Source organism: Penaeus vannamei, chromosome 14 (genome assembly GCF_042767895.1).
Source record: "Penaeus vannamei isolate JL-2024 chromosome 14, ASM4276789v1, whole genome shotgun sequence".
Taxonomy (NCBI): Eukaryota; Metazoa; Arthropoda; class Malacostraca; order Decapoda; family Penaeidae; genus Penaeus; species Penaeus vannamei.
This window is the reverse complement of record NC_091562.1, coordinates 28,229,613-28,242,112: the sequence shown is the minus strand read 5'-3', so window position 1 is coordinate 28,242,112 and position 12,500 is coordinate 28,229,613. Positions and strand designations below refer to the sequence as shown.

At 51.2% G+C, this 12,500-nt stretch overlaps 1 protein-coding gene across 11 annotated transcripts in view; it reads right to left on the bottom strand.

The window, feature by feature from the left end:
- LOC113824267 (uncharacterized) overlaps window positions 1-12,500 on the bottom strand; it is a 128,742-nt gene that overhangs the window by 20,499 nt on the left and 95,743 nt on the right. The gene's annotated exons all lie outside the window — the stretch shown is intronic.

Sequence of the window (12,500 nt, the reverse complement as noted above, 5' to 3'; positions counted from 1 at the left end):
AGGAGCTGCTCTTCCCTGCAAGACCCTCCGGGACCCTCCTCCACGGCCCGTTAGAGCGCTGACCTGGAACACCCAGTGCTGACCTCCCTCGCCCCGCCCGCCCCGTAACAGCCGCCAATCCCTAAAAATGGGTTCCTTGACTCCCATTCCTCCCTTCGCCGCTCCCCATCCACGCCGCCATTCCTCCGCCTGACCAGCGCCGCCCCGAGGTCTCCCCCTTCTCTCCCTCGCCTCCTGCTCCTGCGGCTGCTCCCACCCCGCCTCCTCTCGCTGGGCGGCGCCGTCCCCCTCGCCAGCGCCGCCGAGCGATCGCCTGGCGAACTCGCGCCTCCTCGCCCCACTCCAGCACCGCCTCCCTTCCCGATCCTTCTCCAGGTGGTTAACTTACGAACACACGTGCGTGCACAGAAACTTACACAAACATACATACAGACACGCACGCACGCACACACGCACACGCACAGCGACAGCCGCACACGAAGTCCAGGCGGCTCATGAGCCTCCAGAGCGGCCGGGCGAGACAGCGGCGCCCCTTCCTACAAGGTCATGGCACACGCCAGCCCAAACCACCGCATCGCCATGTACGGGCGTGGGTGTGCGCGCGTCTGCAGGCCGAGGCATCAACAACACCGCTATCGCCGCCTGCCCTTCCCCTCCCTCCCCTTCCCCCCTCCCCACCCCACACCCTCGGGCTCCCCAGCCTCACAGTTCAACGGCGGTTCATTCATTCATAACCTCCGCCCATTCAGAAAGGTGAGTGTGTGTTTGTTCTTTTCTCTACCTGTCTCTCTCTGTCTGTCTCTGTCTCTGTCTCTGTCTCTGTCTCTGTCTCTGTCTCTGTCTCTGTCTCTGTCTCTGTCTCTGTCTCTGTCTCTGTCTCTGTCTCTGTCTCTGTCTCTCTACGCGACGGAAGCGCACCCAAGTACCTTTATACATACGCAAAGACGACTTTCCTCTGTTACTGTTTTCTCTCTCTCCTGTTTATGAAGATGCACAAAATATACACACGCTCATGAACACGGACGCAGCTTGACCTCCCACTGTAATCATCACTTTTCTCCTCTTTCCTCTCTTTTCTCCTCCTTCCTCTCCCGCAACATTCGCACGAGAGCATACGAGCCCGCTCATAAACACACGCAAGCCGACCTTCCCGTTTCTTGCCTTCCTCCGCGACCTCCGCCGGCATCCGACAAGGCATCATCATCAACGGGCCTTGACACACGCTGGCCAGGAAGTCGCGGAAAACAATTAGGAAAATGAGAGAAGAGAAAAGTAAGAAAGAAAAAAGGGAATACGAGCCGTCATCAAAGCGCCGAGATCGGTAGTTGCGGCAGCGTTAAAATCCCCCCCCCCCTCACACGCGCCGTTCTTCCCGCTCTCCGGCCCCTCCTCCTTCCTTCCTTCCTTCCTGTGTCTCTCGCTCTCGCTCTCCCCCTTAAAAAAATCGTGACGAAAGCTGACCTCCTCTAGGCGACACTCACGGACACTGGGCACTCTCACTCACTCATTTGGTCTGTCTGTCGCTAACCACTCTCTCCCTCCCCATCTCCCTCTCCCTCACCCTCCCCACCTCCCTCTCCCTCACCCTCTTCCTCGCCCTCACCCTCCCCATCTCCCTCTCCCTTTCCCTTTCCTCCCTCGTTTCAAACCTTCCCGTCAACATCTGTAATTTCTCTACATGGACGCGACCCAAACGTAATCTTTGTCGGCGATGCGCTAGAGTACGTCTCCCCCCCCCCCCCCACCCCCTCTCCCCTCCTAACGAGAAATGCGCAATTCCATCCTCGGTCTAAACCATTGGCATGCAGCCGGCCTCGTGGTATCTCCTTTTACGTGGCTTAGTCGCCATCGCCGTGTGCAGGTTTGCCTTTCCGAATTGTAAAAAGAAAAATTAAGGAATAGTAAAAAAAAACAATTAATATCATCATCGGAGTAAGAGGATTACAAAACGGTGGGTTTTCTCGTGGGGAGAGAGCTAGCGTCGGCAGCAGAGGATGAATGAATGAACGTATGAATGGACGCCAATCTAAGGCGCAGCAGGACAGATCATAAAATATATCTAATGATACGGGAAGACTTGCATTCACGCATTTGCAAACACAAACACACGCAATAATAAATAAATAAATAAATAAATAACGTTCGAATGTGAATCTGTCATAAATGTTTATTTACTACCACGTCTTCTCAGCATCTGAATTCAACAAGAGACAAAAATGAGTCTCAAGAAAGTTTTAAATGACCCTCACGATGACCGCTCACTCAAGCACTCTGGTAATGAGGTTGATATCGTTGGTAATTTCAAGCATGTGTGTGACTGCGAATGCATTTTGCGCTTTAAGGAATACGCGAAGTGTGAGTCCGAATACGCGATCGACGGCGCCCCAGACGGCCTCTTTGGGCGGAATTCAGGCACACAAACTATATATATATGTATACATGGATACACACATACACACATTCTCATTCTCTCATTCTCTCATTCTCTCATTCTCTCTCTCTCTCTCTCTCTCTCTCTCTCTCTCTCTCTCTCTCTCTCTCTCTCTCTCTCTCTCTCTCTCTCTCTCTCTCTCTCTCTCTCTCTATATATATATATATATATATATATATATATATATATATATACTCTATATATATATATATATATATATATATATATATATATATATATATATATATATAGTTTCATATAAATATAAAAATAAATTAATATATATACTAAAAAAACAGCTAATCAACTCGACCTCGTACCACCCCCGTCCCTAGGCCTACCCGAGACCCAATGGTGCCAATGACAGTGCCTCGCAGTGCCAGCAGGAGGAGGAACCAGCTTCCCGACTTCCTGCTCTGGCACCTCCGGAACGTCGGGCGAGGCCATCGGACCTTACACGAAGGGAGAAAGGGCACCAACACTCCCGCTTATACAGTGACTCACATACAAACGTAGCCTACATACATACTTAAGTACATACACACACGCACATACACGCGCACGCACACACACACACACACACACACACACACACACACACACACACACACACACACACACACACACACACACACACACACACACACACACACACACACACACACACACACACACACACACACACACACAATGAATATACATGCACACATACATATATACATACATATATACATACATATACACATACATGCACACAGAAACAGACATAGGTGCACAGGCAGACACACACACAGACACAAAGACTAAAACAAGCACTTACTCACACGCATAAACGTACACAAAACCCAGGTAAACATATGCAAGAGACCCAGGTAATCACACGCACGCACGCACGCACGCACGCAGACACAAACACAGGAATACATAAAATAAATAAGAAATACATGTAAGAACAGCTTTAGAGAAATAACTAGCACGGAGGCGCATCAGTATACCACAAAAACTACCAAAATTCTGTAAAAATCATTTGCATAAAACGCAAAAAAGCTTGCAATAAAAATATAAAAAGCTTTCTCTACTGACCCACTTCACAGGCATACGGACAGTACCTGGTCCCGTTTCTTGTTGTACTTTTCCTGCAAATTTTCCTTCATACGATGGTAGACTAGCCCCCTCCCCTTCCCCTATCTCCCCCAAGTCCCTATCTCCCCCAAATCCCCATCTCCCATTACTCTTTTTTTCTTCTTTCATCCTTTCACAAAACAACGTAGTCCCCCCTCCCCGCCCCGCCCCTCCTTCCCACCAGCAGCAGCAACAGCCCGACCTTGCTACCGTTGCCAGCGCCCATTCATCCGCTTCCAAGGAATGCTAGAACGGACCCCTTGCCTCTCCGGCTCGCCACCCCATAAGGACTACCACCTCGTTTGATTTTAATAGCGAAATCGACCTTCGCGCATCCCCGACGCTGGCCCCTATGAACCCGTCGTCCTGCAGGCCGCCGCTAATGACAACTTCCTCCCGTTTTCTACCATATAAAGAAAACGAAGGTTGGCCACTATCACCGCCATCACCCATCGCAAAGCAACACCATTCACCACCGCCACCTGGGTAGGGGTGCGGGCAGGCGCAAGGGAATTGCAAAGGTACAGGAAAATGAGAGGGAGAAATTGTACTAAAAGAGGGAGAAGTCTGATAGATCACTGTGGGAAAAAAAACTAAGCAATCAAGTGCATTAGACGAAAAAAAAAACGTATTGAAAAACTTGTCTCTAAATATGTGTGAGTAAAATAACATTAATAACAATTCTACAATCAACTCCAACCAATACGATAAGCTGACCTTAAAGTCTTCGGGCGGCCGCGTGACCTTACTGCGCAGCCCCACCGAGTGACAGGTACCCCCACCCCCCCAAGACCGGCCGGACCTTTCACACAACACATCCTGTACTACGAGCGCCTTGCATTACGGTATATAACCCTCACGTCGAGCATCGTTCATCTTACGCTATAAAAGGACTCGTTCGCTGACGTGGGCGTATTCTGGCATTCGGTTTCATTCTCTCCCGCCCGAGGTGAATGGCATGGTAACTCTGCGCTTGTTTTGACACCTGCGAGCCACCTGGGCACCGGGGAGAGGCTGACCCACATGGCACTCGCCGCCGACACCCCCTTCTTTTTCCATCTCTCTCTCTCTCTCTCTCTCTCTCTCTCTCTCTCTCTCTCTCTCTCTCTCTCTCTCTATCTCTATCTCTATCTCTATCTCTATCTCTATCTCTCTCTCTCTCTCTCTCTCTCTCTCTCTCTCTCTCTCTCTCTCTCTCTCTCTCTCTATCTCTCTCTATCTCTCTCTATCTCTCTCTATCTCTATCTCTATCTCTATCTCTATCTCTATCTCTATCTCTATCTCTATCTCTCTCCCTAATTCTCTTTCCATTTATCATTTACGTATATTTCTTATGACTATTACTTCACATATGGTTTAAGTACTTTCATCATCACCATCGTCAGCAGCAGCATTCCACCATCAAATCTCATTTTCACCTTCCCCTCATCCATCTATCCACCAACCAACCTATCCATCCATCCATCCACCTATCCATCCACTCACCCACCCACCCATCCACCTCCCTCTCCCGCCGACACGCCTACCCGCAGCCCCCCCCCCCGACCCCGTATCCGCCGGAGCCCGCACGGCGCATAGCAACATCGCTCCCGAAACCCGGGAACAACAACGCTCGTCATCGAACGCGGATTGTGAACGGTCGTGGGTGGGTGGGTGGGTATGGGGTAGGGGAGGGGAGGGGAGGAGAGAGGGGAAAGGGGGCGATGAAAGGGGGAAGGGTAGTAAAAAAGAGGAAGGAAGGGAGGGAAAGAGGGAGGAAAGGTGAGGGAAGGAGGGAAGGGAGGAGGAACGGCGGGAGGGATAGTGGGAAGGAAGGGAGGAACAGAAGGAGAGGGAGTGAAAAGGAAGGCGAGGAAAAGGACACTAATAGATAAACATATAGATATAGAATATACGAGAAAAAAGAGAAGCATGAGGTAGGGAAGAGGAATAAAAAAATGAATACGAAAGTGAGTTAAAAGAGGAGAGAGAGAGAGAGAGAGAGAGAGAGAGAGAGAGAGAGAGAGAGAGAGAGAGAGAGAGAGAGAGAGAGAGAGAGAGAGAGAGAGAGAGAGAGAGAGAGAGAGAGAGAGAGAGAGAGAGAGAGAGAGAGAGAGAGAGAGAGAGAGAGAGAGAGAGAGAGAGAGAGAGAGAGAGAGAGAGAGAGAGAGAGAGAGAGAGAGGGGGGGGGGGGGCAGGCTGTTGCAGCGAAAGCGCACCATTACTCAAACCTACCATTAGAACCCCACCAATCTTCCCCTTATACGCTGGGCGCTTCCCGGTGGGTCCCTCCGCCTGCTCACACAACTACTGTCGCCTCCCGCCCTGCTCGCCAAGGGAACTGCGCCGCCCTGTAGCGTACTGGTGCACAAGCCCCGCTAAACAGCACTGACCTGTAATATACTGGCATGACCCCGCTGTACTGAACTGACCTGCAGCGCCCTCGTGCATCCACACCGCAATGTGGCGACTGCCGGTGGCATGCGGGTATACATGTCAACGGTGTCCCCAGCGCAGCCTCAGATGAAGGCGTTACATCACCGCCGTGCCCCGCCGCGGCACAGAGACGGACGGTGCCGCGGCGCAAAACAGGTCAGATCATACCGTGCATACGTAAGCGACGTTTACCGGTACGTTCTCTCTCACTTTCCAATAAACACAGACACTCGCGCGAGCGCACGTTCGCACACGTACATGCACACGCACATGTACACATAAACATATATCAGTATACTGATACATATAAACATCATCCCTACTACTACTACTATAATTACAAATGATATCATCATCCTTCTCGATGTTCTTAAACTCATCCTTGTCATGCGAAATCCTACTTCCACCAATAAAAGGCAACCCAAGGACAACAGTAATACAAACTCACCGAAGAGCACACCGCCAGGCTCCCTCCCTCCCCTCCCCTACCCCCAAACTCCTCCCCTGCCCCCTCCACCCCCTCCCCCACCCCATAAGCGCGGCCTTCCCGGCTTTATTTGGCGAAAAGCCGCCTCCCTCCCTTCGAGACGGCACACATCACCGAGCCCTCCACGCCCGCTGCCGGAGCTCCGAGGCGCTCCCGCGGGCCTTCCGTCATCTCCCTTCCTTGTTCTCGTCTCCGATTTTTCCTTTTTACTCTTACGCTACTTCTTGCATGAAACGTTGAGTCATTTTTTTTCTCCTCTTTTCCGATGTACTGTTGTAGCCATTGTTATTATTCTTCCATATTATTTCTTTTCTTGATTCTTTTATATTTTTCCCTTTTTTGTAGGGCCAGTCGTTTCTTATCATTATCATCTTGCTTTTCCCTTCTTCTTTACCTCCTCCACCCTCGTTCTCCTCCTTTCCCTTCGTTCACCTCTCTACATCTCCCCCCTCCCCCCCTAACTGCCAAGCAAAAATCACCCCGAAACTCACCCCGGCAGATAGGCCTACCTGAACGGCAGGCGGACAAGGGCAAGAAATACGAGCGCGTAATAACGAGGCGAGGTCAAGCGCTACAAGGCAGGCCGTCGCTGCAGGATAAATCAAACGTCTCTTGGATAAAAGATCACGAATAAAATACGTCTTCCCGCGGCCGCCTCCCACAGGACACTTTAATCGCCGATAAATATCCTGACCTCTTTATGCTCAGAGAAGGAGAATGAATTCACAAATATACATGGTCGTGCACGACAAACGCCGACATCAAGAGTGTAAAAAAAGTAAAATGAATACAAGTCAACATGGCGTCGAGATCTAGGTCCAGGTCACATCGCGATCGCTTCGTCCTTTCGGCTCCCAGCGCGACGCGGAGAGACTCCTGCCGCGCGACTCCCACGGCGAGCCCCCGCGTGCGAGACGGCAAACAACGGCGCCCCGGAACGAGGGCGTGATCCCGAAAGGGAATCGATTACGCAAGCTGGAAATCGACCTCGCGGCGGGAGGGCGCCGTGGCATGCGCCGCGACCCCTTCCGGCCGAGCGCAGAACAATGGCGCGCCGTGACTCCGTCTCCCGCGACCAACACATCGCCGAATTAATTCCTGAGCGATGGGGACCCTCGGCGGGGGGCGGGGGCGGGGAGGCGCCAGGTGAGGGGGAGGGGAGATAAGCGCCAGGCATTTGCCTCTTTCTCCAATGGCAGCCTCAGTCCCACCGGCCCGCGACCCGAAGGCCCTGGAAGGCCCTGCCAAAAGCGTCTCTGCGTCCCTTTCCCCGAGTGCCAGTGCCGAGGCGTGCGTGTGTGCCTGCGTGCGCGCGTGCAGCCCCCTTAGGAGTGCCAGCGAGAGCAGTCGACCCGCACACAAACAACAACGAGGCCACACCGGGCGGCCGCAATCAATGGGCGCCTCCCGTCCGGCCGCCTCATTTGCATGCCCTTTGTGTGTGGCATTGCACGCGGCGCCCTCGCCCTCGCTGCCCGGGGGGGGGGGGGCTTGTTATGGGGATATGGAAGAGCGAGACAAAGAGAGAGGGAGTGAGATAGATGGATGGATAGAGATAAATAAAGAGAGAGAGAGAGAGAGAGAGAGAGAGAGAGAGAGAGAGAGAGAGAGAGAGAGAGAGAGAGAGAGAGAGAGAGAGAGAGAGAGAGAGAGAGAGAGAGAGAGAGAGAGAGAGACTGAGTACGTGTGTCCATGTACCGCAAACCCCCTAAGAAAAAAGACTACGAAAAATCCCCGTCTTCCCCACTCCCTCCCCTCCCCCCCCTCCCCGCCGAGTAAATACGGCCCGTCACCTGGCCATGATTTAGAGCAGGCTCGTCCCGCCGGGCCTCCGACCCTCTCCGTGACCCGGCGCTGGCGCACCTGCCGCACCTGTTCCTCCAGTACACCTGTGGGCCGTGCCACCGGGGCCAACAGCGCCTGCGAACATCCCTCTTCAACCAGACTGACAGGAAATCGAAACCGAAGACCGGTAGAATGCCCTTCCTCAAACAACAACGAAGAACTACAAATAAACAAGGCATCTTACGCGCACTTGTACACAAGACTCAGACGCGCGCTCACACACACACACATCCCAGACGGACGGTGTACACGCGCACACGGTGTGAATGGCGGGTGGGGCAGGAGGGAAGGAAGACTCACGAACAAGGTCAACACACTCTCCTGTCCTGGGCCGCCGTTGGAGATCCTTCTCTTGTTTGCCTATCGACAGCTTCTCCTTTACTAATGGCACCTCGAAATGTAACTTTAAAACTGAATCAAAATACAGCTGTGTACTTCTTAAAACACACTCGACAAGAGACACGAAGAAGGAAACAAGTTCTGCTTCTGAAGTGCCTCCGCCGGCATCTCGGCCTCTGGAACGCCTCCGCCCAAGGGCACCGCCGACGACAGGCTCTGGGGAAACGCTGCAGAAAAAGGGAGACACGGGGCGGGCCATGGGAAAGGGAAGGATAAATGAGAAGAGAAGAGGAAGGCAAGGGCAGAGAGAAGGAAATGAAGAGAAGAGGAGGGGGATGAGTGGAGGAGGGAAGAGAGGGGAAGAGAAGGGAAGGGCAGGGAAAGGAAAAGAGGAAAGGGGAGGGAAGGGGAGAAATGAGAAGAGAAGGAAAGGGAAAGGGAGGAAAAATAAAAAGAGATATAAGAGGAAAAGAAAGGAAAAGAGAATGAAAGGGAAGAAAATTCAATGAAAAGAAGGGAAAGGAGAGGCCCGGGGAGGGGAGAGGGAAGGGGGGGGGCTCCGTAGCTGCTAACGTCCTCATGGGCAGTGAGTGAGTGACAAGGCCTGGGAGTGGGATACTGACCTTGGCTAATACCTCACGCCCTCCACTAACTGTCTAGCCGGAGTGATGGGCTTCCCTTCGCAGCCTTGCCAAAGGACACGCCACAGAGATAGAAGGACTGTGTGGGGCAACGAAGGAAGGAAAGTTGGGATACAGGCAGAGAGAGAGAGAGAGAGAGAGAGAGAGAGAGAGAGAGAGAGAGAGAGAGAGAGAGAGAGAGAGAGAGAGAGAGAGAGAGAGAGAGAGAGAGAGAGAGAGAGAGAGAGAGAGAGAGAGAGAGAGAGAGAGAGAGAGAGAGAGAGAGAGAGAGAGAGAGAGAGAGAGAGAGAGAGAGAGAGAGAGAGAGAGAGAGAGAGAGAGAGAGAGAGAGAGAGAGAGAGAGATGGAGATACGGAGAAGACATAAACAGATTGGATACCGTAAGAGGGAGAAGAAAGAAGGGGACGAGAGAAGGATAAGAGGTCAGACAGAAAGAGAGAAAAAAGAACTATTCGAACTCCCAAGCAGAGAGCAACCCTATCCTGGTCATCCATCCCCCAAGCTACACTCCTGGCTGCCCTTAAGCTTTAGCCTTCCCAGCCCTGTATTGCTTGTGCTCGCTCCTGCTTCTGCTCCTGCTCCTGCCTTTCTCCTGCTTGTACTCCTGCTTCTGACTGCGTGCGGGGGGGAGGGGGGAGCTAACGAAGCTGACTTTCAGTGACGCTTAACACGACAAGGAAATGCGACGCCGTTTACCGATAGAGAAAGCCTTTTATCATGCAAGGGGGTGGAGGAAGAGATGGAGGAGGGGGAGTGAGGAGGAGAGAAAGAGGGGGCTGAGGAGGAGGAGGAGGAGGAGGAGAGAAAGAAGAGGGGGGTGAGGAGGAGGAGGAGAGAAAGAGGAAGGAGGGGAGGAGAGGAGGAGGAGGAGGAGGAGGAGTGGAGGAGGAGGAGGAGGAGGAGGAGGAGGAGGAGGAGGAGGAAGAGGAGGAGGAGGAGGAGAGGAAGATAAAGAACAACAAAAACAAGAACAGTGACAATAATAGAGAAAAGGATAAAGTGAACAAAATTTTGACAGATATCAAAATTGCCTATAACGGTTGTAGTAATGGTGTAAAGATGAAGGATAAAAAACGAAAAATACGAAAAGAAACGAAAAATAATCCTTACAGAGAGAGACCGTAAAAAACGTGACGCAACATCCTAAAAATAAAACACCCACTCCCCCTCCTTCCCTCCCTCCCAAACATCAAAAAGACGAGTTAAGATAAGAAGAAGATGAGAAAGAAAAAAATAGAAAAAAAATCCTCCACTGAGAGAGAGAAAAAAAGAGATAGAAAGAAAAAAGGGGAAAAATAGATCCCACAGAGAGAGAAAAATAATCTCCCCATTGAGAAAGAAAAAGAAAGGAAGAGACAGAGAGAGAGAAAAAAGAGATAGGGAGAAAAAAAGCGAAAAAAATCCTCCCCATAAAGCCGAGGATCGCAAAAGGGCCGCGTATGTCCGACGTCGCTTCCCTTGATTACGGGTAAATTATCGCCCGTGTAAACGCTGCTCACGCGGGGAGAGGAGGAGGGGGGAGGGGGATGAAGGAGGGAGGGGGAGATGGGGGAGGGGGAGATGAGGGAGGATAGGAGAGACGAGAGAGGGAGGGAGGGTAGATGAAGGAGGGAGGGAGGGCGAGATGAGGGTAGATGAGGGAGAAGGGGGAAGATGATGAGGGAGGGAGGAGGAGAAGGGGGAAGAATATGGGCGAAAGAGGGAGGAGGAAGGAAAGAAAAGGGAGGGAGAAGGGGTGAGAGGATGAGGGAGAGAAGGTGATGGGGAAAAGGAAAGAGGAAAGAAGGGTGAAGATGAACGAAGGCGGGAAGAGAAGAGGGAGAGAAGGGGGAAGAGGGGGCGATGAGAGGAGAGAAGGGGAAGAGAGGGCGAAGAGGGAGAGAAGGGGGAAGAGAGGGCGAAGAGGGAGAGAAGGGAGAAGAGGGGGCGAAAAGGGAGAGAAGGGAGTGGGGGGCGAATAGGGAGAAAAGAGTGAAGGAGAAGGGAGAGGAAATAGAGGAAAAGGATGAGGGTAAAGGGGAAGGAAGGAAGAAGGGAGAAGTGGAAGAGAGAAGAGGGGTGAATAGGAGAGAAGCTATCAGAGGATGTGAGAACTGGAAAATGAATTCAAAGACGTAAAGGAAGAAGAGAAGAAACTACAAAAAAACGAACAAGGGGGAGCGAGAGAAGTGGGATAAATAAGAGAGAAGAGACAAGAGGTAGGAGAGCGAATATCCCCGAGGCATCGTGGGCGTCTTTCAAATCGGACAGCGTTGCATGTCGAGGCCCGCCCACCGTGGCTACGAGTCGAGTTTCAACGCCCGTGGCTGAGCCGTTATCAGTCAATCACCTCAGCTGTGGAATATGCGATCTTATCTCATATCAATAACAACAACGATAACACCAACAACAAAATGACGCACCGAGAAAATAACAAAAAAAGACGCACCAAGAAAATAACAACAAAAGAATAAACACCATAAAACCCCAGAAATAATACGGGCAACGCAAACACCGAACAGTGCCGAGTGCGCGACAAACAAACCGAACAAACAACCTTAGCAACGTAAACAACGACAAAAACCGGCGTAAAGTGACCCTTCGAGCACAGCGCCGCCGTCCCCGTTATCCAAATCAGGATAACCATAATCCAGGAGTGGGGGGAGGGGGGAGGGGGGGAGAGGACTCGAAGGGCTTCGTTTCCTTCCTGTTCTTTGGCTACCTCTATAAGCCATCTATCTATCTATCTTTCTGTCTATCTATCTATCTATCTGGCTATTTATCTATTCATCAATTTAGAAATCTAGTGTCTGTCTGTCTGTCTGTCTGTCTGTCTGTCTGTCTATCTATCTATCTATCTATCTATCTATCTATCTATCTATCTATCTATCTATCTATCTATCTATCTATCTATCTATCTATCTATCTATCTATCTATCTATCTATCTATCCATCTATCTATCCATCTATCTATGTATCTGACTATATATCTCTATGTATCTATCTATTAATTTGTTTGTTCACCTCTATCAATACGTCTGTCTGTCTGTCTGTCTGTCTGTCTGTCTGTCTGTCTGTCTGTCTGTCTGTCTGTCTGTCTGTCTGTCTGTCTGTCTGTCTGTCAGTAAAGCACCTGCCATGCTTTGATACAATTTTTAAAATTTTTCGCCCCCCAAATACGTTCAATCCCTTGCTTTGATTTTCAGATGTTTTTCCTCCTTCCTGCCTCGTCCTCTCTTCA